At 45.4% G+C, this 26992-nt stretch overlaps 1 protein-coding gene across 2 annotated transcripts in view; it reads left to right on the top strand.

The window, feature by feature from the left end:
* Window positions 1-7272: 7272 nt before the first annotated feature.
* Window positions 7273-26992, top strand: part of DNAJB6 (DnaJ heat shock protein family (Hsp40) member B6) — a 94834-nt gene continuing 75114 nt past the window's right edge. The window contains exon 1 of one of the 2 annotated variants that reach the window (XM_075587849.1): window positions 7273-7363. The gene's annotated coding sequence lies outside the window, so the exon portion shown is untranslated. Of the gene's footprint in view, window positions 7441-26992 lie in introns of both variants that reach the window. The other variant, XM_075587848.1, reaches the window with a different exon arrangement.

Genomic DNA, 26992 nt, shown 5'->3' with positions numbered 1-26992 from the left:
TATGGGATGAGCCCTCGGTACCCCTCAGGCCCTTATAACTGCTATGGGACAGTTAGTGGAGAAATCCATGCACTCCATAGGGGGGGAACAATTAGTATAGGAGACTACGACTCTTTTCAGGAGTGAGCCCACCTCCCCACAGTGAGGATGATTTTGAAAGTTGGATAGAGCAGACCACGCAGATGGTGCAGGAATGGGGGGGGGCTCACACCAAGACAAGAAGGTCCAGATTGCGTAAAGCTTAAAGGGGCCCGTATTAGCCATAGTGACGGCTGTCAAAGAAGGAAATGCAGTTAGCACCCCTAGCAACTACGTGAGGCCGTTAAAAAATACATTTGGGGCCACTGAAAGCGGGGAGGAACTGTATTTTAGATTCCAGTGAATGTACCAGCATGAAGGTGAGAAAATATCTGAGTTCTTGTGCAGACTAAAGATTTCCTTACTGAAGGTAGTGAGGAATGAGGGTATACCCGCTGATCAGGTGGATCGCACCTGGGCAGAACAATTGATGTGGGGGGTACCACCTGGGGATCTAATGACATTCTATTTGCAAAAATGGAAAGAGTCTCCCCTAAAGTTTCTAGAGTGACTATGAGAAATATGGGATGAGGAAGAACAGATGGTGCCTGTAAGGGATCGGGGGACACGCGCCTCTCAGCGGGTACCTGTCACCCAGGCTCCCAGTGCGGCCGCTCTTCCCAGACCCCCTCCCCGTCGGCTCCTTACCTCCTCCGGTCGGACGCCATGCCGCTCCTCCGCGGCACACGCCGCATCCTCTCACACGCTGCCGGGGCGCACGCATGGGAACCTTACAGGGCACGCGCGCACCCGATCCTCTTTGCCGTCCTCCCGCACCGCTGGCTCCGCCTCCCATCAGCTACAGGCTGTCTACACCACTCACCTGGCTGACTCCCACTCTGGGCACCTGAACCTTTCCCTGGGCTTGCTCACACAGGCCTCCGCTCCACCTCTTGCTCTCATTCCTCCTCCTGCATTAATAACCCCAGTCTGCCCTCTCCTTCCTCGCTCTGCATAGTTCTTCTGTGACTCCTGTAGTGCGGTTGTCTATGCCTGGCTCCCTTCTGTGTTACAGCTCACGTTCCTGTCCCTGCCCCTGTTGGACACCCTTGGATTTGATCTTGGCTCTCGTGTGACTTCGTGTACCTCGCTACTCCCTGGACTAGGCTTTGGACCTTACTACGCTGCTCTCTCCTGCCCCTGACCTACGGCTCTCGGATCTCTACCCTCGGACTTCTGGCACCCCGGACACAGCAAGTATCAAGTTAACCCTTTCTCACCAGTCCCGGCAAAGCATCATACCACACCCCCGGGCACGCCCTCACTGCTGTGGGCGCGTGTTATACCCTTACCCACCTCAGTATTGGGGACTGGCCAGGTCTGCAGGCATTCAGGCGTTACAGTGCCTGGCCCGGCCGCAGGGCGGTCCACTAAGAGTGTTGCAGCAGCTAGCCAATGGGGATCAAGAGATAGCGCAGCTGGCACCTGGCTAACCGAGGAAGGACTGACGCGGCTATGATCCCCGATAGGCCAAGTGAGGAGCTGCCGAGCAGGGGAGCCCACAAAAGAGGTGGCGGAATTGATGAACGCCATTCGAATGTGAGAAGTGAATAGTCCAGAGGAACTGCGGGAAGAGGCATGGTGATCACCCCATAAAGAGCAAACCCCAAGGTGGAGGAGGAAGCCATGGAGAAATCCTGATCCAAAAACTGGAGTGCCAGATTTCTGCTATAGATACAGGGGAGAAGGGTATTATGCCAGTCAGTGCCGGAATAGAGAGAATCTACCACAGATATTGAAGCAATTCATCCGCTCTCGTTCGGCCTCGGGAAACGACATAGGGACCCAGTGATGGAGCATACTGGGCCCGAGTGCAGAAAGACTCCGTTCTGACGGCACCTGCAAGAGATCATTCTTCTTTCACTTCCCCATGAACTAGGGGGGCCATCAGCGCGAGGGAAAGCGAAGATTTCTTGGATAGTGTATCACAAGTATCCATCATTTTCAAGCCCTGGTACAATCGGTACCCAAAACACTTGCCGTTACAACCACTGGAGGGTTTGGTCGTTTAGGGCCTCAGTGATGCCAGCTACCCTTATCTAGGATATGTAGTGGTGAAGCTTGAGTTTCTCAAGAAAGTAACTGGAGTAGAAGGACTATTGACGGTGGTGGCCCTCATATGCCCTGTAGTCCATAGCAAGGAAAAGATTGGGGTTATAATTGGCATGAATGCCAATATTTTTGGAAAACTAGCAAAATGGTAACTGGAAAAGTGACACGCATCATAGAAGGGACCACTGTCATCTTTGATAGTCCATCCCATGGAGGATATCCTGGAGGACTACAAGTAAAGGCCGGAGTGTTGTTCATACAGAAATGGAAAATGGACACACTAGGAGTAGAAGTAAGAAGTGAGACTGCCCATGATGTGTGGATACATAGAGGCACAGTGGTAGCTCACCTATATAGTGCCATAGTTACATAGTAGTGAGGTTGAAAAAAAGACATGTGTCCATCAAGTTCAACCTATGCTAAATTTAGACAACAGATACTTGATCCTACATCTATACTTACTTATTGATTCAGAGGAAGGCAAACAAAAACCCCAGTGACATATCATCCAATGATATCTCATAAGGGGAAAAATAAATTCCTCCAAGAATTGGCAATCGGATTACTCCCTGGATCAACATCCTTCCCATGTTTACTTATTTGGTATATCCCTGTATACCTTTCCTTTCTAAAAATATGTCCAACCTTTTTTTTGAACACATCTATTGTATCTGCCATCACAGTCTCCATGGGTAATGAATTCCACATTTTTAACTGCCCTTACTGTAAAGAACCCTTTTCTTTGTTGCTGGTGAAATCTACTTTCCTCCAACCTTAAGGGATGACCCGAGTCCTTTGTACTGCCCTTGGGATGAATTTCCAGGACATACTTGAAAACGAGAGGTAACTCTCAATGTATTACTTCCTGGAAAAATATTTGATAAATAAATAGTTATTTTGAAAGCTCTTTGTACTGTCCCTGAATATATTTGTATATAGTTATGATATCCTTGGATGCCTCTTTTCTAAATGTGAATAAATCTAATTTAGCTAGCCTATCCTCATAAGTTAGATTGTCCAGCCCCTTTATTAATTTGGTGGATCTTCTCTGCACTCTCACTAGTTCCATAATGTCTTTTCTAAGGAGTGGAGCCTAAAATTGTACTCCATATTCAAGGTGTGGTCTTACTAATGCTTTGTAAATGGGCATAATTATGTTTATTTCCCGTCCATCCATTGCCCATTTAATGCAAGATAAGATCTTGTTTGCCTTTGCAGCTACTGCATGACTTTGGGCACTATTGCAAAGCCTGTTGTCTACAAGCACTCCTAAATCCTTCTCATCAAGGATTCCCTCAATTTATCCCCATTTAATTTGTAAGTCGCCTCTTTATTCTTGCTTCCCAAATGCATAACCTTACATTTATCTGTATTTAACCTCATCTGCCATTTACCTTCCCAAGTTTCCAGTCTCTACAAGTCCTTCTGGAGAGAAATTACACCCTGCTCTGATTCTACTACCTTACACAATTTAGTATCATCAGCAAAAATGGAGACTATGCTCTCGATGCCAACCTAAAGGTCATTAATAAACAAGTTAAAAAGCAGGGGTCCCAGTACCGATCCCTGAGGTACTCCACTCATCTTAGCCCAACCTGAAAAAGTTCCATTTATGACAACCCTCTGTTGTCTATCCTTCAACCAGTTCTCAATCGAGGTGCATATATTTTTACGGAGTCTAATTTGCTTTATTTTGTACACCTACCTCGTGTGGAACCATATCAAAAGCCTTTCAAAATCTAAGTAGACCACATCAACTGCATTACCCTAGTCTAAATTCCTACTTACCATCTCAAAGAAACAAATAAGGTTAGTTTGGCATGATCTATCCTTCATAAATCCATGCTGACTATTACTAATAATTTTGTTTTCCATTAAGTGATGGGCCCCGCAGGGAGGAGAAAAATCGATTGACCCTGCCTATGTTTAATTTTGGAGACAGTCCTGCTCCAGAACACTGGAAGAAACGACTGCAAGAAAAAATGGCTCGTAGGCTAGGAGTTTTCTCCACTCAAGAATGGGATGTAGGAAAAGCCCATGGTGTGGAACACCAGATCTGTCTTCATGATGCTCGCCCTTTTCAGGGAAAGATCATGGAGATTGTCCCTGGCGGATGTGAGATGACATCTCCAGGAATTAATGGGGGCTGAAATAATCTCCGAATCCTGAAGCCCTTACGCATCACCCATAGTGGTGGCCCGGAAGAAAAATTGAGCGGTAAGAATGTGCATTATCGCACACTGAACAAAAGCCATAAACAACCATCTAATATCAAAAAGGATTATACTACTCTGACAAACTCCACTGATATTGCAAACGCATTTAATGAATACTTTGTGGGGTGTGCTACTTCCCTATTATAAAAGTGCAACCCGAACTACAAACATGAAGCTCAACCTGGGAAAACACCTGTAGCCCCACCCTCTCCCTACACTGCCCACAATTTTCAATTTGTTCTAGTATCTGAAGAGATTACACAAGTACTCCTCAAATTAAAATGAAGCAGCCAATGTGGACCTGACCTACTGCAATCAAAGTTCCTACGTTTCAATGCCTCAGCCATTACCATACATTTTGCTTCCTTAATCAACTCTATTTTGTATGCAGGCTATATCCCCAAGACCTGGAAAACTGCCAGAGTTGTGCCAATCTTCAAAGGTGGGGACAAAAACACTGTTTTAAACTACAGGCCAATCTCTATTCTCCCAATACTATCCAAAATTATGGGGGGGGGGAAAATATATGTGTCCTCTCCCAATTAAGCAATTACTATACCAAGACAAATATCCTTAGCCAACTCCAATCTGGTTTACGCCAAAAACACACAGGGCAGTGTTGGGAGAAGGTGGGGCTATAGGGATTCTCCCAGATTGAGCTTCATGTTTTTAGTTCGGGTTGCATTTTGCTAATAGGGAAGTAGCACACCAAGTAGACAGACGAAGCAGGGGTCAAGGCTGGTGGGCAGGCAGAGAGTAGTAAGACGAAGCAGAGGTCAGGGCTGGTGTAACGAGTAGGTCACCACAAACAAGGCGCGACCGCGGGGCTGAGGTAGGGAATTGTACACAACGCCAACCACAACCGCGAGGGCACGTCTAGAATGTAGGGTAGTCGTGCAGGCCGGATCAGGGTTACAGAAGACAGGGTTAACGTGATACTTGCCAGGTCCAGGGATGTAGAGGATCGGATCGTTGGGGTACGTAGCCAGAGTCGGGTTGGAGAAGGTAGAGTAGTCGTAATGCCAAAGCCAGGGTCAGTGTAGGAGAAAGCAGCGTCGTAGTATTTCCAAAGCCAGGGTCAGTGCAGGAGAGAGCGAGCAGCGTCGTCGTATCCAGTCCGGAGTCAGCGTTGGAGAAGTCACAAGTGGAATCCAGGCAGGGTCAGGCAGCAAGGAGAAGACAGGCACAAGGCAGTGAGTCACACAAACAAGGTTATGCTCGGCAAAGGCTGAGAGTTCTGTGAGCAGATTTATAGGACCTCCCACCAATGGGAGGCGACCAGGAAGTGGAACTGCTGTTCACGATAGGCTGCTGGAACACGTATGTGTGTCCTATGGCACAGCCTATTGATATCGCGTCAGAGCGTGTGCCCGGCCCCACGCGCACCCTGCGCATAATGTTGGCGACCCGGTCGCGCGTCATCACCGCGCATCACGACGCCATTGCCAGTGTGGGGGCAGAGGCGTGACCCACCGGCACGGAGGCGGAGCGCCGCACACAGCTGCGTGAGGAACTCCCGACGTCAGAGTGGGGGCGGGGCCTTGGGACAGAGACTGCAGACCGGCGGAGGGGTCGCGTACCGCGCATGCGTCGCGGACGGAAGAACGGGTGCATGCCTTGCGCCCAGGGGCAGGAGGTGAGGCAACCTGCGCAGTAGCCCTGCTACGTTGCCACTCCTGAGTGCCATGGGGAACAGGTGAGCACGGGATGGTTAAGGGGAGAGAAGCCCCAGAACGGCGAATCCTCACAGCTGGTGGCAGGCAGAGAGTAGTCGTATGAAGCGGGGTCTACCGTTTCTACCGTAGGAGATCGCATCCATTCATCTGGAGCCACTGAACTGCTAGAGAACCTCGTGGGTAATGTACCCCAGAAACCTGATGCTGAGTCCCCACAACCATTGGCGGACAGCTCAGCCCTCCCGTTACCAACAGGTATCATGCACCACACTACCTGTAATGGCAGAATCTCCTGTAGGGTTGGGGAAACAACTTTGCATAAGGAAACCCCAACCCTCTCTAATACCGTGTCTGAGATCAGATGCACTATAAATTCTTCTCTATTTGGTACAATTTTCAAACAATCCAGGAGGAGCATATATGGGAAACAAAAAGAAAAAACAGTGCAAAATTTAAGTGCAGATGTATTGGTATTGAGACAAATGATGAGATGTAATCTTGGCTCTGATTGTATGCCTACTCACAAGATGTCAGTGGTAAAAATGCGATTAGCAGATAGGGCTGCTACCCATTGGGCTATGATGGTGTGTGGAATTCCCTCTAGGCTCGTCTCGTCAATGCGGTGGTAATATATATGAGAGAGGGAAAGAGCACTACATAGCGCGATCAGATGTATAAAATACTTTATAAAAAATAGGTATAAAAATGCGCACTTACAATGTGCTAAGATAAATGTTGAAGATAATTTTTGGTACAATTTTAACATGACCTAAAAATTACAGGGAACAATTTAGGGATGCCCGGGGAACCCTGGTTGTAAAACACTATATTAATGTGATCGCTAAATGCACAAAACAAATCCATAATTACACGTGTTGCAGACATGTAATGTGTCACTGTGCTTCCCTCGGGGGTACTCTGTTGTTTGTGACACTGTATGGACACATGGATACCACAACTTTACATCTAAATGCATGTGCCCAGGGTCTCACATCTGGGAGTCAAATCAAAATAAACTTTATTGGCATGACGAAAGAACATTTCAGTATTGCCAAAGCATGAATAACAGTACAGAATCTAGTACATGAGTCTCCCAGTACAAGAATCGTCTAGTTTGTGTTGCACAAGACCCTCCACCTCCCCCTTGACCACTCCACCACACCACACACAACAGACACACAACGCGACGCCTCACCGAGGCCCTTCTGGAACTTTCCACACTAGTCTCCCCGGGCAACCAGCAGGGCCAGGAAGTGACGTGCCGCCAGACAGCGCGTTAGTAACGCAGACTTCCGGTTGGCTGTTATCTCTGCGTCGAAAGACATCAGCCGCAGCGGCACGGTGAGCAGTGTGCGTGGGACACCGACACCGGGGGAGCCGCAGAAACAGCGAGAAGGGACCGCGGCCACGCGCACGGGGTGAGAGGGCCGATCACTTCTCCCCGGGCGCCGGCGGGGGGTGTATGCGTGCGACCGCCTCGCTGTCCCTTTGTCTGGCGCTTCCCTCGCCCCCCCCCCCCCCGGCTCCTCTGCTTCCCCATTACCCACAGCCCGGGTCCTTATTGCCCTCCCCACAGCCCGGGTCCGTATTGCCCTCCCCACAGCCCGGGTCCGTATTGCCCTCCCCACAGCCCGGGTCCGTATTGCCCTCCCCACAGCCCGGGTCCGTATTGCCCTCCCCACAGCCCGGGTCCGTATTGCCCTCCCCACAGCCCGGGTCCGTATTGCCCTCCCCACAGCCCGGGTCCGTATTGCCCTCCCCACAGCCCGGGTCCGTATTGCCCTCCCCACAGCCCGGGTCCGTAATGCCCTCCCCACAGCCCGGGAGGTGGTGTTGGCGGCGACCTTACTACCCCTCACCCGCAGCGGGGAGAGGGGGCACCGAGACTTGCAACATAACCTTCCCCTCCCCCCTCCCTTAGGGACAAAGGAGTCTGGTACGCAAATGGTTAATAATGCTGGTGGTTTCGTTATCGGAGATTTTCGGGACCCGCGTTTGGGGCCTGCAGGGGCTGTTGGCGTTGACTAGGCTACAAAGGGTTTTTTTCAGACCCGTCTTGCCCGCACTGCGCGGGTTAATGGGAGGTGTAAAGGGGGCGCGTGTGCCTGGCATTGCACGGGTTAATGGGAGGTGTAAAGGGGGCGCGTGTGCCTGGCATTGCACGGGTTAATGGGAGGTGTAAAGGGGGCGCGTGTGCCTGGCATTGCACGGGTTAATGGGAGGTGTAAAGGGGGCGCGTGTGCCTGGCATTGCACGGGTTAATGGGAGGTGTAAAGGGGGCGCGTGTGCCTGGCATTGCACGGGTTAATGGGAGGTGTAAAGGGGGCGCGTGTGCCTGGCATTGCACGGGTTAATGGGAGGTGTAAAGGGGGTGCGTGTGCCTGGCATTGCACGGGTTAATGGCTGCGCCGGGTCCTTTGTGAGACGGTGAGCTCCCTGCCGGTGTGTGTGGTAATGGTGTGTTACTGAGCTGGCTCTGAGTGTCCCTCGCCCGCTCTGTTATGAGCAGTGCGGGGCATCACCCTGCAGCCCATGTAACCCCCACAATGCCGTGCGTGTGTGTAAATCCCGCACAAGGAGACACCCTGCAGCGGCGTGTGGCGGCGCCGCCATGCAGCTGAGGTTCTCGTGTGTGTATCTGTGATTGGCACCAGCATAGCAGTCACATATTTACACCGGGGGCTTTTGTTTCTGCACACCAGTGACCATTTAAATGACTGCATGGTGTGATTTAATGACCCCATTGCTTTCGGTGGCGATGCATTGCAGTCTTCTGAAACATGTTTAAAAGCAGCGAGGCACTTGATGCTTTGCGGCGAGACTGCGCCTGGTTGAGTGCATTTTGTACGTGTCTGCATTTCAGCAGTGAGAATGTGCTCTTTGTATAGTAGGCACAGCGCACAGGCTGTGTGAAGGTAACCGGGGTGTGTGTAGGAGGGTTGGATCTGCAGCCCTCTGGTTTCGCGTTGCTATGGCAGTATCGGAGAGCAGTCCCGGCTTCCCTCTTGCCCCTGGGCTACTCGTTGTTTTTGTCTGGATTACATGGGTAGGATCAGTTATTTCCTTGCACTGGAGGAGTGGGAGGCAGCAGTCAGCTGTTTCACATCTGACTGCATGCAACTTGGCACAAGATGCTAAAGGGACAAGCAGATGGCTCTTGTTACTGGCTCCAGCAAGAAGGGATTTACTGCCTGTATATGCATACTGGAGTTTATTTAGGATTAGCGGGCTGCCATCTTTGTTTATGCACTTCCTATATTTGTAATCCATATTGTATTGGTGCAAGTGGCTTTGGAAAAGCATTGTAGGACTCTGCAACACAAAATGAGGTTAAGCATAACACTAGTCCACTAATACTAGTAATTCTGGCTTTCTAACAGCTCTTTGCTATTTATAATGTTTACAGTGCAAACTGTGAAATGATATATAGGCTAATAAATAAACTCTGGTTGTATTATGATTCCTCCTGGGAAACACCCTTTCCTGTAACTGTTGTCCCGGCTTATTTTCTGCTTATATTGCACTCTTACAACACAAAGTAACCACCATCTTGTATCACCATACTGAGGAACAAAAGAAACGGCTTCATAATATTGCCAGCGTAGAGGATTGTATAAATGTAAGGGAAAGTTTGCTGTACAGATCACAACTGTGTGAAATGGTGGAAGCTAGGTTGACGGTTTGCTTAAATCTTGAAACAACTTGTTAGCTAGGCAGGTTTAAGCCACCAAATACCTGGTTGTTATAAGACACCAGTGTAAGTGGGAAAATGGCAAGCAGATTGTGATGCTTATACATTGTAATGTGTCATGTGAGTGTGCTCCATAAATTCTCCACACACTCTTCAAATCAAACAAGCATGTATAGTGAAAAATTGGAGCAAAGTGCATTGAAGCACCTACATCTGTTGTCGATTATCAATAGCAGTGGTTTTTCAACTTTTTTTTTTTGAGGAACCATATAAATACAGTATATTGTGAAATTCTGCTGAACCCCAACACTCTCTAAAGGTGTCTGAGATCAGATGAACTGTAAATTATTCTTTATTTGGTACAATTTTTCAAATGGCCTGAAAATTGCAGGGAACCGTTTATGCAAGCCGGCGGAACCCAAGCCCCAAACCCAACCCCTGTTGAAAAACTCGGCTCTATAGTGATATATACACAGCAAATGGGTGTAGGACAGCTTGTGTCACAGGAAACACAATACTGAATGTAAAATTATTATTAATGGTGTAATGTAGTATCTTGCTTTAGGCATCCTTATGGCTACAAATTCTTGTTTTTCCACATCATTCTGTGCTGCTCCTTTTTGTGAGGAGTTGGGATATATTTATCTCCTATAATTTATATATTTATCGCGTGTCATGGCAAAATGAGATATTTGGTCATGGCAGTTTCACCACGACAATGGCTGCCGTTGCTTCTCCACTGCCAGAGTCCCCGTCGCAGGCATTTTCTCAGGTAAATTTTATTGCTATGTAGGGTAGGGGGTTAATTTTAGGGTTTTTTGCGGTTATGGTAGGGTGTTTAGGCACTTGCCTTTAGCGGCAATGTGGCCAGTGGTGGCAGATTCTAACAGCGGTGTAAGTCACATCAACGTGGCGGCGGCCATTTGGTTGTGGTGAAATGGCTGCAACCACATGTCCTAGACCGCCCACGTCATGGTGCCCTCAAATGTAAAGTTGCAGTCCCACAGTCGACCAGTTGACTTTCTTGGGGGCCTCTGAAAGGACAGTAACGTTTTCGTATGGGTGCTCAAGTATGCTAAGGAGAATTATGTGCTGAGACTTTTCACATTGATGAGATTAGCGACCCCCCCCCTCTTATGGCAGTGGGAGGAGTAAATAAGTGATATATGATGTGGTATACTTGGTGTCTCCTGCTTTCCGATGAGGTGCAGCTGTGTGAACTGTAGCTAAATTCTCACCCCCTACAACCACAGATACTGGTTCAAAATTCTTATCTTGAGCATGGCACCCAGCACACACAACAGAATGTTTTACTCCCCGTCCACTGAGGGGGATTGCCAGTGCGTTATCAGCTGCCGATAGTGAATGTTCAAAGTAGAGAACAAGTGGATGCAGCGCACAGCTCAAGGGGACAGGGTCCCGGTCAGTACAAAAAAATCCTTTATTCTACGTGGATAAAAAGGAGTATCAAACGGTCGATTAAAAACTCGCCTAAATACTCTACTGATCCGGGTATCCCGTGCCATCGCTGACACCTCGGTTGAAGCATTGGTGATATATTAATTCATATCTCGTGTTTTATAGTAAAGAGGCTTTTTTATTTGTTTGTTTTGTTTATATTTTTCTATTAATGTATTTGGAAGCACTTTGTATGGTGGAGTAATGATGCCTGCCATATTGCAAATAAGATGACATTTGGTCGCTACTCTGCAAATATTTACCTGTGCGTTTTTAGTTTTGTATCTGGGGTCTCCATGACTGATCTTTTGATCGGTTACTCCACCCCGTATGTTTGACACAATTACATCCATTGATGTGCCTGATGTCAGCGATGGCATGGGATACCCGGATCAATAGCGTATTTAAGTGAGTTTTTACTGATTCTTTGATACTCCCGATAAAGCACCTGTGCGAAACGTGTAGGCGTCTGTGCCTCCTTTTTATCCATGTAGAATAAAGGAAATTTTTGTACTGATCGGGATCCTGTCTCCTTGAGCTGTGCGCTGCCTCCATTTGCCTCTGAAAGACGTTTGTGTCAAATATATATACACAATATAATATATACACACCCATATCCCCCCCCCCCGGCTTTATCAGAGAGCCAATACAGTTGTGGGAGGTGGGACTCTATGTACAAGCATTTGCCGAATGCACAGTGACATCACATAAATCACTATGCTCCTTTAAGTAACGGCCCCTTCAACTGTTTTTGTCCCTTGGGGCACAGTAATGGTCCTGGCTTGCTCCTGCAGCTTCCTTTTGACCGCAACATCGTGACACTTTCTTTTGGTGATTTATTTTTGTCACACACTGTCAAAAAAGTGAAATATTTTTAGGCACGAGGGTCCCTGAAGCTTGGGAGACTCTTTGGTTCAGGTACATAAAGAATAGTGGAGGGGCTGCTGCTTTTATTACGAAAATGTATTTACGTCTCGCGTGCCATCTATTGCTACCCTCATAATATACTTTTACATTGACCTAACCGGTGACCTTTCTTGTTTTGGATTAAAACATTTAATTTTACTGTCTTTTATATCTTGTCCCCTCCCCCTCCTCCCCCCCACACACACAAACACCTTTCCAGTGTTGGCCTTATCGCAGCAGTTTATTTTATTTTTTTAAATCACTGGGAAGTAGAGGTTACTATTTGCTAGTGGATAACTAGACGTATATAACTCCTATATAAATTGTCTTCATTTTCCACTTTACATCCTGGTTCCACATTGTGAAATCATTCAATGGTTTAATGTTGTGAAATTTATATCAATTGCTCCAGGGCCTGATAAAACCTGCCATGGGGTGTTTCTCTCCCCCCTCCACCCACCCCTCCAAATGAAACAAAAAACTTAATGATTTTAATACTGATAGCTGCTGTACAGGCATACCCCGCATTAACGTACGCAATGGGACCGGAGCATGTATGTAAAGCGAAAATGTACTTAAAGTGAAGCACTACCTTTTCCCCACTTATCGATGCATGTACTGTACTGCAATCATCATATACGTGCATAACTGATGTAAATAACGCATGTGTAACAGGCTCTATAGTCTCCCCGCTTGCGCACAGCTTCGGTACAGGTAGGGAGCGGGTATTGCTGTTCAGGACGTGCTGACAGGCGCATGCGTGAGCTGCCGTTTGCCTATTGGGCGATATGTACTTACTCGCGAGTGTACTTAAAGTGAGTGTACTTAAAGCGGGGTATGCTTGTATTTATTTGGGTGTAAGCTAATTACCTTAAAATAAGCAGAGTACTGTATATTTTGTAAGATGTTGTTGACCTTTAGGCTAAGGCCACACAGATTGCCCGCGACAGGGGGAGGGCACGACCACAGCGTCACGTGGCTGGTTCACCCTTATTGGCTGAACCACCGCCGCAATGTGACGATCATTCGGCAGCCACGCCAAAATACAAAATTCGTGTGTTTTGGAAATGTGGTCGCGCCATTGTGCTTGGCTGTGTGGACACTCGTGCGGACTATGGGTGGCCTTATTGAGAGGGCCATCGCTTGTTTGTGCGCATGATCACTGTAGACGAGGCCGTATGCTGGACCTTTGAGCTAAAATTTGCATAGCTAATAAAATCCATTTAAATTGTTGTTGATGGTAGTCAACTGATTTATTGCCGATGCCTTTCAGCTTATTGCAATTTCAGCATATGTTGCAAACTATACCATGAAAGTATGAGGATGTGGTTGGGTATATGGTTTTCTGAAGTGTTTCATGATTATGGCTCCTATAAATGTGTTTTTCTAAGAACGTCTTCATAACGCTGTCCTGATTTTTATTCTGTGAAATCACTGGAGCAGGGTTGGCCAACTCCAGTCATCAAGGGCCACTACCACGTCAGGTTTTAAGGATATCTCTGCTTCAGCACAGATGGCTGTCAACGACTGTGTTCAAGCAGGGATATCCTTAACCTGACCTGATGGTGGCTCTTGATGACTGACTGGAGTTGGCCACCACAGCACTAGAGAATTCAATTTTTAATCACGTATAAGCACTTTATGAAAGTAGTATGCATGTTTATATATCTTGACATTTATCGTAAATGTGTTCTAGGTCAGGGGAGCGCAAACTTTTTGTGCTGCGCCCCCCTGTCTCTCTGCCCCGGCTCTCGCGCCCCCCTGCCTTCCTTCAGCCGCGTCAGATGACGCTGCGTGGGCGTGTGACGCCAGGTCACATGGTGCCGGTTGCCATGGTGACGCAACACAGACGGCTGAATCCCGGTAAGTAAACAGTTGCAGGGGCCTCACGCGATCCCCCGGCATTTAATTTAAATGCCTGGGGGAAGAGCGCGGGGCCTCTGCAACTGCCCGCGCCCCCCCAGCACAATCTCCCGCCCCCCCCTGGGGGTCGCGCCCCCCACTTTGCGCACCGCTGTTCTAGGTTATGATCTCCTTTTTAAGAGAGGGATGTGTATGATTTGCGTTAAATGGCACGTACAGCACACCGGTGAGCACGTGGCCTGCATATAAGACGAGGGTTAAAACAGTGCTCGCAAGCCGGCCCATTTTTCACCTTTGTAAAGGTCTCTCAAATGAACAATATCTCCCTCCTTATCCCCTCAATCCGCCCCCATATACCATCTGTCACGAACAGCACACAAGTGAGCACGTGACTTAGATATGCAACCAGGGTTAATGCACGGCTACTGTAGTCAACTCGTCTGTCTCTTGCACAAGGTACTTTCAATTAGTTAATATTAACCCCTTACTCAATTGCAATCATGTCTATCCACTGCCACCACCCAATAAATATACAAAGATGTAATTATATATCTGCCTGTTTATAATAGAAAAAACTGTGCACTTAACGCACAAATCTGTTGTAGCAAAATGTGTCTAAAAGGGGTAAATTACGCTCTACAGAGCTTGCAACATTTCATTTGAAGCCCAAGTATTACTTATTAAATGTTTTAATATAAAAAATACAGTGCTTAAAATGTAGAAAGGATTACAATAACATACAGAAACAATAAATGCAGAACTGTTTCTTAAAAACAGGATAAAACATTAAACAGAAATCCCTATACAGTACGTTACCACATGTCATAGGTTCCCCCCCCCCCAGAGAGGTCAGTGGTGTAGAAATATGAAAATTCATGTATTTGATCCCAAACACACCTCTGCTGAATTATATACAGCGCAACCCCCTTGTAACGCTGTGCTTGGGGTCCAAAGAACCACATCGCGTTATAAGCGGATCGCGTTAGAAATTATTGTACAGTGCATACAATTGTACATTAAGTATTTAAGATACCAATAATAGTGTTGTAAAGTATTCATAAATACAAAAAATTGGAGCCATGCTTGATTCACGTTAGAAGTGGATTCGCGTTGTAACGGATCGCGTTATAACGGGGTGAGCTGTACTCATAACTCCAGGTCAAGCCCTATATACCCTTATTCTCCCATTCAAAACCACATAAGCCCACCCCTGTTGTTTGTCAGCTGCTAGGTTGATTGTTTTGACAGAAGAAAATCTCCCAAAGACGTTTAAGTTCTTGCCTCAATAATATAAATGTACTCATAACATCCTTTCTCTAAAACGTAGACACACGTGAGTCATATCAATAGATTCAGGCGATTGTGGTGGATGTAACAAGACTTTTGACCGTCTTGCGCCTACATTTGAGTGACAAATTGATATCTGGCTTTGGCTACCTTTCAGAACTCATGTGCCTGGCCTCACTGCATGTGTCTCCTTGCAACAATTACAGATATCGGAGCGTTGTATTTTAGACTAGAGGCTATCACTGGATGGTCTTATTTTTAATCAATTCACTGTTTATTAGCTATCGTGGAATACTTTCTTAGCCACGCCCTCTGAACCTTGCAGAACCCTCCAGAGTATGTCTTTGAAAGTAACTTTAAAAGGGTCCTGTTTATAAAGATGTTGCGACATATTTTAATTCCATTTGACAGAATCTCGAGATAAGGGCAGTTGTTTTATCAGCCCCATACAACACATTGTGTACTTTTAGTGGGTCATAAATGATAACCCACCAATTAAGTACTCTTTGGAGCTCTGGACAGACCCAGGAAGAGTCTTGACCTGTCATAAACCCAACATATTGTAACAAAAAAAAAAAAAAAACCAGTAACCATTTTCCTTGCAAAAACATTTCAAACTACAGAGTTTATGAAACCTTACAGGTCAATTAAAATATATTAAATCCTAAAACTAAGGACCAGTACAATATAGCTACTAGAAGTTTGATTTGTTTCAGATACTACCATATAAATCTTTCAATGTCCAGTGCAGTGAGTGAGCTGGAAGCCAACAAAGTGAAAGCTTGAAACATCTTAGTTGTCTGCATAGTAAAAAATATATATATCTCATATCTTTTTCACTGTGACAGAGCCTTTTCTTTGTTATATTTACTTGTGGGTTTTGGATTCCTTCACGCGCGGGACCTGAACCATCTTGGCCACATTTGCATGCCCCGACCCCACACATTGGACTAAAAATTGCCAGTGAGTTAGAAGCCACATACGGCTCTTCCAAATGCTTTAGCATTACTAATGGTTCAGGTTCTTCGGTAATGGACGGGAATGTCCTGTGGTGAAGGAAATGGCAGGATCGCCATTTTTAAGTTCTGTCAGTTTACTGTATGAAATAAGGATTGGTGCATGTCGTGATGTCTCTCTTACAAAATGAAGGATGTGGTACTCAAATTTGGAAGGTCTGATAAGTCTCTTCAGAACTGTATGTGTTATGTGTGATACCCAGTACCCAAGTGAGTTCAGAACCTCGTTTTGATTTAAAAAAAAAACCCATTAGATTCCTGTTTTTTTTTTACATTTATTTATTTATTTTCCTTTGGGAGGAAGCACTTTCATGTGCCCTTGGGGACACTGCTTTGCACTTCGTCAGTATTAACAAGAACAATACAGCTCTCTGTTCTACATTAGCAAGCCATCAAATTCAAACATCTTGGTTCAGTAGGACTGTGCTCATGGCACTGCCCAAGCCAGGAACTGCACGTGGGTCACGGTGACATCACTGGCACGTTATTGGCAGTATGGAAAATAAAACGGCTGATTAACATGTTTGGTATTCTTATAAATTACAAAAGTGATCCATATGTTTTTGGCGCAAGAGCAGCGATACAATACCATGCTTAAAAGGAGCAAGCCAAGCTGTTTTTTTTCTTTATTTTTTAGTAGAGGTTTGAAGCAGGTGGTCTCCAGAGCTGAACCCCATTAATTTCAGTTGCAGTTTTCTGCAGTTTATAGCCCTCAGTCACATGAGCCAATAGGAAGCCGCACCGGATGATGTCACGGCTTCCTATTGCCCCGCACAGCGCGGGAGCTTTGAAAATCAGCCATAATGTGAACTCTGGCGTGGCTTCCGGCACCCACTACGGAGGTAAGCATCGCCGGAAGCCGGGTCCCCCCCTTAGCTGAAATTAATGGTGTTGGCTTCGGAGACCCCCTGCTTCAATTTAAAACTAAGGACAAAAATGTCTTGGATTGCCTCTATAAAGGAAAGTATGCAGAAGGGGGCAGGTGCTGAGAGAAGCACCGCAAGTACACAAACGTAACCTTTTGAAGTTAAAAGCACTTTTATTGCCATTAAACAATATTTTTTTTTTTATGAAATGCTATTTCATTAAAAACATATGCGTTTGAGTAGTTGACAAAATATGTAGGTGGTGGTATATAATTTGCTGTAAGAACTGGGCTCATGTAATTTTTGTAAATTATATATTAGTAATGTTTATTCCTCCACTTCAGATGCACTAATAAGTAATAGAATAGTCATATCACATTTGACAGAGATGACTGTTTTAAAAACAAAAACATCGTTAATGCATCTTTCAGTAGAGAACTGCGTGCGCTATGCCCACAAGCACCGCCCCCAATCAGACCGGGCGCTGTCCTCGGCGCGCATTTGGCAGCCGCGCTGTACTGCAAGTTTTCTCAAATGCAAAAAAATTGTATTTGGAACTCGTGACGGAGGCGTGGCCACGTCCCAGCCGGCGGTTCAGCCAATGAGGGCGAACCAGCCGCGTGAGGTCTTGACCACGCCCCTGCAAAACCCCCGCCACGTCCCCTCCCAATCCCTCCTCTCCCAAGACCGAAGATCACGGTGAAGCGCTGTGCACACGCCGCCCCCCCCCCTCCCCCTCCCCCCCCGGGCGCGTGTGCTACAGTGCACACTGGGACCTCAGCCTTAGGCTTCGTCCCCGCTGGCGCTGAGATCACTTGGCGCTTAGCGCGTTTACCTCTGTGAATGGGAATCCTCCCGTTCACGCTCGCGCTCGTTCCCGTATGCTCTCCCAAGCGTTGTGCTTGAGGAGACACTGCAGAGATACTTTCAGGCTCAGAGCAGGGTCTGCTGTGGTGTATGTGGGGGGGGGGGGGGGGGTGGCAAAACGGACTGCTGTGGTGTGTGTGTGGTGGGGTGGGTGGCAAAACGGACTGCTGTGGTGGGTGGGGGGCAAAACGGACTGCTGTGGTGTATGTTGGGGGGGGGGTGGGTTGCAAAACGGACTGCTGTGGTGTGTGTGTGGTGGGGTGGGTGGCAAAACGGACTGCTGTGGTGGGTGGGGGGCAAAACGGACTGCTGGGGTGGGTGGGGGGCAAAACGGACTGCTGTGGTGTGTGGGGGGCATAACGGACTGCTGTGGTGTGTGTGGGGGGGGGGATGGGTGGGGGCAAAACGGACTGCTGGGGTGTGAGGGCAAAACGGACTGCTGGGGTGTGAGGGCAAAACGGACTGCTGGGGTGGGTGGGGGGCAAAACGGACTGCTGTGGTGTGTGGGGGGCAAAACGGACTGCTGTGGGGGGATGGGTGGGGGCGAAACGGACTGCTGGGGTGTGAGGGCAAAACGGACTGCTGGGGTGTGGGGGCAAAACGGACTGCTGGGGTGTGGGGGGCATAACGGACTGCTGTGGTGTGTGTGTGTGGGGGGGGGGATGGGTGGGGGCAAAACGGACTGCTGTGGGGGGGGCAAACAGTGGTGTGGGGGGGGGGCAAACAAAGTGGTGTGGGGTGGGAGGTGAGAAGGGGGGAGAGAAACGAGAGGAGGGAAGGGGCCTACAGGGGCAGGGGGGAAGGGGAGAGAAACGAGAGGAGGGAAGGGGGCTAGGGGGGGGGGGGGAGGGGGAGAGAGCAATGGGGGGAAGGGAGAGAGGAGGGAAGGGGTAGAGAGAAAATGGACACACACACACACACACACAGCCCCTATTCAGCCAATGACACGCCCCCTCCCCTAATAGCCACGCCCCCCCCACTCCTGCTCTGAAAAGGTTGCAGGACAGCGATCGCTCTTGCTTGGAGAGCTGGTGACATCACCGCTCTCCAAGCATAAGCGAGCTCAGCGGCAGCGGGGCCGCAGCCTTATCTATGTGCAATTACAACATTAAGAGTTGCATATAGAAGTAGGTAGTGAGTAGGCATTAAGATAAAAGATAGTGGTTAGAGACTGGTAAAGCATTGTTTTATTTATATTAATTATCGGCTAAAGCAGTAAAATTCTGGGCATTATTAAAAATCCTGCTCTCTGATTGGTTAAAATTCCGGGCATTATCCAATCAGTAATGCATGGAATTTTAGCAGCTTGCAAAGTGCAGTTTTCAATGTGTTTGTTTCCAGCCAAACAGCTTTCAGAACAGCTGAGACAGGGCAGGGGATTGGTTAGAATTAAGTAATGGCTCTGAGGCAGGGCAGGGGATTGTATCAGCCACGGTTTGACTCCTCCACCTCCAGAGCGGACTGAGATTTTCTGAGCAAATTCAGTTGAATTGGGGGGGTGGGGGGGGAAGTGAGAGAGTCTGTTTGTGTTGTGTATAGAGGTGCAGTGTTGTGTGGTGTGTGTAGAGGTGGGGGGGGGGAGTGCAAAGTTTAGTAAGTGGCTGCATTTTTTATTGTGTGTGTGTGTGTATGTTTAGCAGCAGTTTGTGTGTGTTGTATGTGTAGCAGCAGTTTGTGTGTGTTGTATGTTTAGCAGCAGTTTGTGTGTGTTGTATGTGTAACAGCAGTTTGTGTGTGTTGTATGTGTAGCAGCAGTTTGTGTGTGTTGTATGTGTAGCAGCAGTTTTGTGTGTGTATAGTGCTACTTTGTGTGTGGGTCAGTGTCCGCAGCAGTGTTTATGGGTGTAGCAGCAGAGTTTGTGTGTAGAGGTGTTGTGAGTGTAGAGGAGGTGCTGTGTGTGTACACAGAGGGACGGCAGTGTGTGGATATAGATATCTGCAGTGTAAGCGTATATAGAGGTGGTTTCATGTATTTACCATTTTATTTTAATAAAAAAAAATCTATTTAACTATACAAAAGTGTCTATTATTTATGAAAAAAAGTCTACATTTAGCATATAATAGTAATAATCCCCTCAGAACAATACTGGCCAATAATGCCCTGGCTGGGTTAATGTCCCTCGGCTTCGTCTCGGGCCTTCAACTCTTCCAGCCAGGGCATTATTGGCCAGTAATGCCCTGTTCACCGGGGATTATTACTTAAATATAACAAGGTTTCTACTATTTGTCAGCACATAATATCTGTACCATTAATGCATTAATAAAATGTGTAACTATAATATTAATTTATTTTGCCTTTTTTTTGGGTAAGGTATTGTACTAACTTCTATCATGACAAAATATTAATTCTAATTATTTGATGCTTCAACTTTGCATATTTGCAAGAAAGTTTTTGATGCCACATACGATGACATAGATTTAACCCTAAAAACGTATAAATCATGTCAATTTAAAAATAAAATAAAAATTTAGACGGGGCTTGGTTGCATAAAGTAAGACATGTTTGTCCCATAGCCATTGTTCTGCTCCTCCCATCATTCCACATAAAGCATGTAGTGAGGAGCACGTTGCCCACTGTAGAAGGAGCCGCTGTTCCTAAAAGTATTGACCTCGAATTGCAGCATCATCAGGGGCTTTTCTGATCGTTTTCCTCGTTCCTCACTACCGTTCCTGTATAAACGACCAACTTCCCCTAAAAACGGTTTGGACTTTTTGGTATTTGTGCTTCAGTCTCTGAGCCTATATTTGGTAAGATGTGTGTTTTTGTAATTCTTGATGTTTTTTTTCTTGTCAACTGGTACTGCAATTTGTAGATGGATGGCCGGGAGCAGACCGCCGTGTTCAGAACTGCTGTTTGGGTATTTTTGAACGCTCAGTGCGTTTTTAATATTGCCAAGTGGAGTTGTGCTTTTCAGGCCAGTGTTTTACAAAGTCTGTAGTTAAGATATGTCGCTTTAACTTTCAACTTCTATGTATTTATTACTTTTGTGTATCTAGCCATTGAAAGTAACATGTCCAAGTTTAGTAAGTGCATTCACATGATTTGTGTTAATCCCTCCACTGCCAGAGGCGTGCAACACCTAAGGCAGGGGCCATGCTAGGCACACGCGATAGTGCGTGGCGTCTCTCGCGCCTGCAGCAGCGGCGTTTTGTGGCCGATGGGGAGACGTGGCAGTGATGTCACAGAGCTGGTTCGCCCTCAATGGTGGAATCGCTCACGTGACCCGGCCGTCGCGCAACAAATCAAAATATTTTGTCGCATGAGAAATCGCCCCGTGCGTGCGCTCTATGGCCATCATCATTGAGACAAGACCTTTTGTGCGCGCCAAGCATGGATGTGGCCTAAGAAAGCTGGCACCCCTGGCAAAGTGCGATTTATAAATACTGTTTCTTTGTACCTTTAACATTGAACACAATTAGTTACGTTCAGTAATAGCCAAACCATTACATTTAATATTCAACAGGCTCAGTACCACAAGATTGGCGTAAAGCAGATGTGGTGCCTATATTTAAAAAGGTAGCTTGATCACAACCGGGGAATTACAGACCTGTAAGCCTTACTTCAATAGTGGGGAAACTACTTGAAGGTTTAATACAGGATAATATTCAGGAATACCTAATGGAAAACAAAATTATTAGTAATAGTCAGCATGGATTTATAAAGGATAGATCATGCCAAACTAACCATATTTGTTTATTTGAGGAGGTAAGTAGGAATTTAGACCAGGGTAATGCAGTTGATGTGGTCTACTTAGATTTTGCAAAGGCTTTTGATGCAGTTCCACACAAAAGGGTTAGTGTACAACATAAAGCAAATTGGACTCAGTAAAAATATATGCACCTGGATTGAAAACTGGTTGAAGGAAGACAACAGAGGGTTGTCATAAATGGAACTTTTTCAGGTTGGGCTAAGGCCGTGAGTGGAGTACCTCAGGGATCGGTACTGGGACCCCTGCTTTTTAACTTGTTTATTAATGACCTTGAGGTTGGAATCGAGAGCAAAGTCTCCTACTTTGCTGATGATACAAAATTGTGTTAGGTAGTAGAATCGGAACAGGATGCAATTTCTCTACAGAAGGACTTTGAGAGAATGGAAAGTTGGGCAGGTAAATGGCAGATGAGGTTTAATACAGATAAATGTAAGGTTATGCATTTGAGATGCAAGAATAAAAAGGCGACTTACAAATTAAATGGGGATAAATTGGGGAATCCTTGATGGAGAAGGATTTAGGAGTGCTTGTAGACAGCAGGCTTAGCAATAGTGCCCAATGTCATGCAGTAGCTGCAAAGGCAAACACGATCTTATCTTGCATTAAACGGGCAATGGATGGAAGGGAAGTAAACATAATTATGCCCCTTTACAAAGCATTAGTAAGACCACACCTTGAATATGTAGTACAATTTTGGGCACCACTCCTTAGAAAAGACATTAGAACTAGAGAGAGAGTGCATAGAAGAGCCACCTAATTAATAAGGGGATGGACAATCTAACTTATGAGGAGAGGCTAGCTAAAATAGTTTTATTCACATTAGAAAAGAGGCATCTAAGAGCGGATAGGGTAACTATTTACAAATATATTCGGGGACAGTACAAGGAGCTTTCAAAAGAACTATTTATCCCAAGGACAGTACAAAGGACTCTGGGTCATCTCTTTAGGTTGGAGGAAAGGAGATTTCACCAGCAACAAAGGAAAGGGTTCTTTACAGTAAGGGCAGTTAAAATGTGGAATTCATTACCCATGGAGACTGTGATGGCAGATACAATAGATTTATTAAAAAAAAAAGTTGGACATCTTTTTAGAAAAGAAAGGCATACAGTGATATACCAAATAAGTAAACGTGGGAAGAATATTTATCCAGGGAGTAATCCGATTTGCCAATATTTTTAGTCAGGAAGGAATTTATTTCTCCCCTTATGAGATATCATTGGATGATATGACACTGGGGTTTTCTGTTTCCCTTCCTCTGGATCAATAAGTATAGATACAGAATAAAGTATCTGTTGTCTAAATTTAGCATAGGTTAAACTTTATGGACGTATGTCTTTTTTCAACCTCATCTACTATGTAACACAACATGGATATTTCCAATCGCCATGGAAACAAACGCTGGTTTTACTTGCTGTTTTTTGTATTGCTGATTTGAATTTAACATTTCTTTCGTGATTTGTTACGGAAGAATCTTTTGACTTTTCCTGGTCACATTCCCCACTGATGATCTCAAAGAGCAAACCTATATCATGGCAGTGCATTTTAATAGTTCAAAAGCCCCCTAAAGGGAATCTATTCTTTTAGTTTATTTTAACCTATATTATGATTTCTACTCATGTGTTTTTATTTATTCATTTCCCCTTTCATACAGAACAGGTTTTAGTATTGTATTTGACCACATTACTATTCTAATTGTTTGAGAATTACCTTTCAAGGAGATGGTAAAATGAAAATGTTTCTTGCAGCCTGTAATAATCCATTTTTATACATTTGTAGTGCTTTTTATTTGGTGCTGTGGCACTGCAGACAAATTCCTGACAATTTTAATAGACTTCTTTCTTAGAAGCAATATATTTGACACAGGGTGCGTTGCAGTCTCTTCCACCAAGAGTTGCCAGACGTATGTCTGTCCCGTTGTCCTGGAAATGTCTGTCGGTACGTGTGATTGTCCCGTATTTTAGTGCCTTGACGTGAATTGCTTGAACTTAAAATGGCTGCAATGAAATGAGTAATAAAGACGTAATAGATTTCTATGCGAGTGTAATAGTTACCTTTTCCGATAGATGTCACCTTAGTAAATGATTAAAATAATCATGTCTGGACACCGCCTGGTCATTTCAATATACCATGAAACCCACCTCTATAGCCGTTTACTCTTTCTCCCACTTCTGCTTGTTAGTTCAGTGTGTGTTTTTCCCCGCCCGGCAAAGAACAGCGATGATAAAATACAAAGAATATAGCGGTCAAGTGGGAGATACCATGCAGCTCCAAACATATGCATATCATTCATCACTCGTTATGACATCACACTTTCGTGCTGGATTTCGGTGTCCTGTATTATTGTCAATGTGACAACCCTACTTCCACCTAAACCGAATCCTTTCATGTGTTCTTTAGTAGGCACAGAAAGCTGACCTCTATAAAGAGCACATACTTGTTGGTCCATTAAGATGTATCACAAACTATATAGAAGTTACACGTATCCAGGTCAAGGAAAGGCTACTACAGTATATTCAAGTAAATGAGCAGGCCGTTCAACAAGAAATGTGGATGCACAGTGGACCCCCACCCTTCCTCTTGGGTGTATAAATATTCAAATGCCAGCAGATAAGAAAAATTCCCTAGCACTCTTGTGTGCATTATAATATACAAATGTTTGCTTAAAGCTGCAGTTCAGGTAATATCCTGCATGTGTGTTTTTTTAAATAAATCAGTTCTGTAGTAAGAAAAAATACTTTTAGCATTTTCTGTTTTTACAAAAACAACTTTGAAAGACCAATTTTCTTGTATTCTATTTTAACAACCATTTACTAAGGCACTGCCCCTTCATGTCCTGTCACAAGCACTGGCACACCCCTTTGTCAGCCCTGCCCTCAATCTTGCACATGTCAGTGCAGGAGTGCTCATGAATATTCATGAGCTTCCACTGAGTGACAGAAACAGAGGAAATACATTCCCCATATTTAAAGAGGTCGCCAAACTTTGCCGATCAATAGACGGAGAACGAATTGACCGGCAGCTATGCAGTTCTTTAGGTAAGTAGAGATTGCCCACATAAAACTATTGAATTAAAAAAAAAAAACTATATAACTTTTTTTTTAAAAAAGCCTGAACTGCAGCTTTTAATAGAGACATTGTGAAAGAAACAGTCTGTAATTACACACCGTATTGGCCCGAATATAGTGCGACCTCGCACATAATACGACCCCTACAGTTGTTACGGTGTTCTACAGGAAAAATAGATAGACCTGTTCCTTGCCTAGGGGTCTTTTTTTTAAATATTTTTCTGTGGTAGTTCTATCACTAAAACAGTGATAAAATTGCCCAAGAAATATGTACAAATGCTCTTTTATTCCGTGTCTGGTTGTCACTGTGCACTTGGGGTCAGCCTGTGAAGTCCTGTGTGTCCTCTGTTGGGCCAAACAGCTGATGAGTGGGGGGGGGGGGAGCCCGCAGTTAAGCGCCGGGACAATATGGCTGCCTCTCCTTACCTGTGGTCCCTCCGCTGCAGCTGCACAGGTCCTCCGCTGTCAGCCTCCCACAGCACTGGGACCAGATTCATATCAGGGGGTTCCCTGCTGCTGCGGCTCTCACCTCCGGCACCGTGTCTGGACGACTGGGAGCTCCCGGTGGCCATCTTGGATTTTCCCCCCAAGGCTGCGAATATAGTGCAAGTGCAGGTTTTGGCAGGGCTATTTAAGGCAAAAAACCTTGCACTATATTCGGGCCAATACGGTATTACACGTTACATGAGGACAGTGTTTCACGTGACACGCCACCCTTTTCGTCCTTCGGCCACTAGAACCTAGAAGTAATACATTTCATTTAGCTCTTTTTCTCCCAATGGAACTCAAAGCGTTTCAGAATTACAATATAGTGGTCGGTACACAGCACGTGGGTATTTTTTACAGACAGTCCCTGCCCAGATGAATTTAGAAACATTTTTTTTTTTTGTGCCTGATGCAAAGGGAAATAAAGTGTTAGGTGTGCCGGCTCTCATAATGTATATTGTATAACCTAGGGTTTATATAGAAGTCTGGCCTCCAGGTGAAAGTTACCTAAAGATAGTCGCATGTTTAATAGGTTAAATGGAGAATCTTTATAATCTAATATCGTTTGGTGATGAGATTGTTTGCCAGTCTCCAGAGCTCCAAACAAACTATTGGCTCACACCTCGTTTGCAAAGTAAATATGGCACCATCATAGGTCAAACAGAATATGTATGTGGATGATCTGATTGAATCTAGTGTTTAAAAAAAAAAAAAAAAACCTTTAATTTTTATAAGCAATATAGAATAAAGGGGATTTAAAAAAAATCTGTTTCAAAGGAAACAAATCACATTGATTAGTTCTTCACATCTTGTGACACTCCCCCCCCCCCCCCCCCATTAAGGCAAAGTGAACAGAATAATGGTATGTGTAACAGAATTGGGCCCCACACAATTGAACTGATAGTAATTACATCCAGTTGTTTCTCATGACCTGCTTTGGGTAGCAAGGTATAATTGTGTTGCTTTGGTTGAAATGTGAATGCTACATTTCAGAGAATTGTATATTCGTTTCTCTCTTGCTTCATGATTATTCAGGAGAGGCTGTTGCTTGGAGCATCCTCTGCAGGCTGTGCTATTAACATTTGCAATGTTGACTGAAACCCCAATGCTGTCAGCTGTCCTTGGTAGCAAGTGTAAAGTACAAGAGGTTCTGTAATCACAGGTGTTAGAAATAGGCATGGGAAAGTAAATATAAACAAATGACTTCATTTAATAGGAAAATGTCGCTTATTTGAAAAGTGTAAAGTACAAGAGGTTCTGTGGTCATAGGTGTTAAAAAGGGGCTATGAGAGAGTAAATATAAATGATTGGTCCACTTAATGGGTAAAATTGCTTTAATTTGAAATGAATAAGTTACCTGAGGATAAGTTGACATCATATGGAGTCATTGGGGATTTTTCTTATTACTGCTGTTTAAAGTGCTCCTGGTGCTGTAAATATTTGTAACCCATCAGATATTTTCTTAGCTCCTTCTTATAGCACAAAATCTCATGTTATCCACCCCATTTCCTCTCACACAGACTCTGATTCCCTGACAGGAAGAAGCTGCCTCACCACATATTGAATAGGCCCTACACTGATGTCATTTCACCTATCTTGTGGTAAAGGTGCAATTGTTCCAGAATTGTATTGGAGTAATGCAGTATATTTGGATCTGTAGCATAATTATTATTTTTTAAACTTTTGATGGGTGTCATGTGATATACTCCTGCTTCTTCAGGGAAGCAATCATGACACTCACATTTCACTGTATAG

The sequence above is a fragment of the Ascaphus truei genome, chromosome 2 (genome assembly GCF_040206685.1).
Source record: "Ascaphus truei isolate aAscTru1 chromosome 2, aAscTru1.hap1, whole genome shotgun sequence".
Lineage (NCBI taxonomy): Eukaryota > Metazoa > Chordata > Amphibia > Anura > Ascaphidae > Ascaphus > Ascaphus truei.
This window is presented reverse-complemented; position numbering and strand designations above follow the sequence as displayed.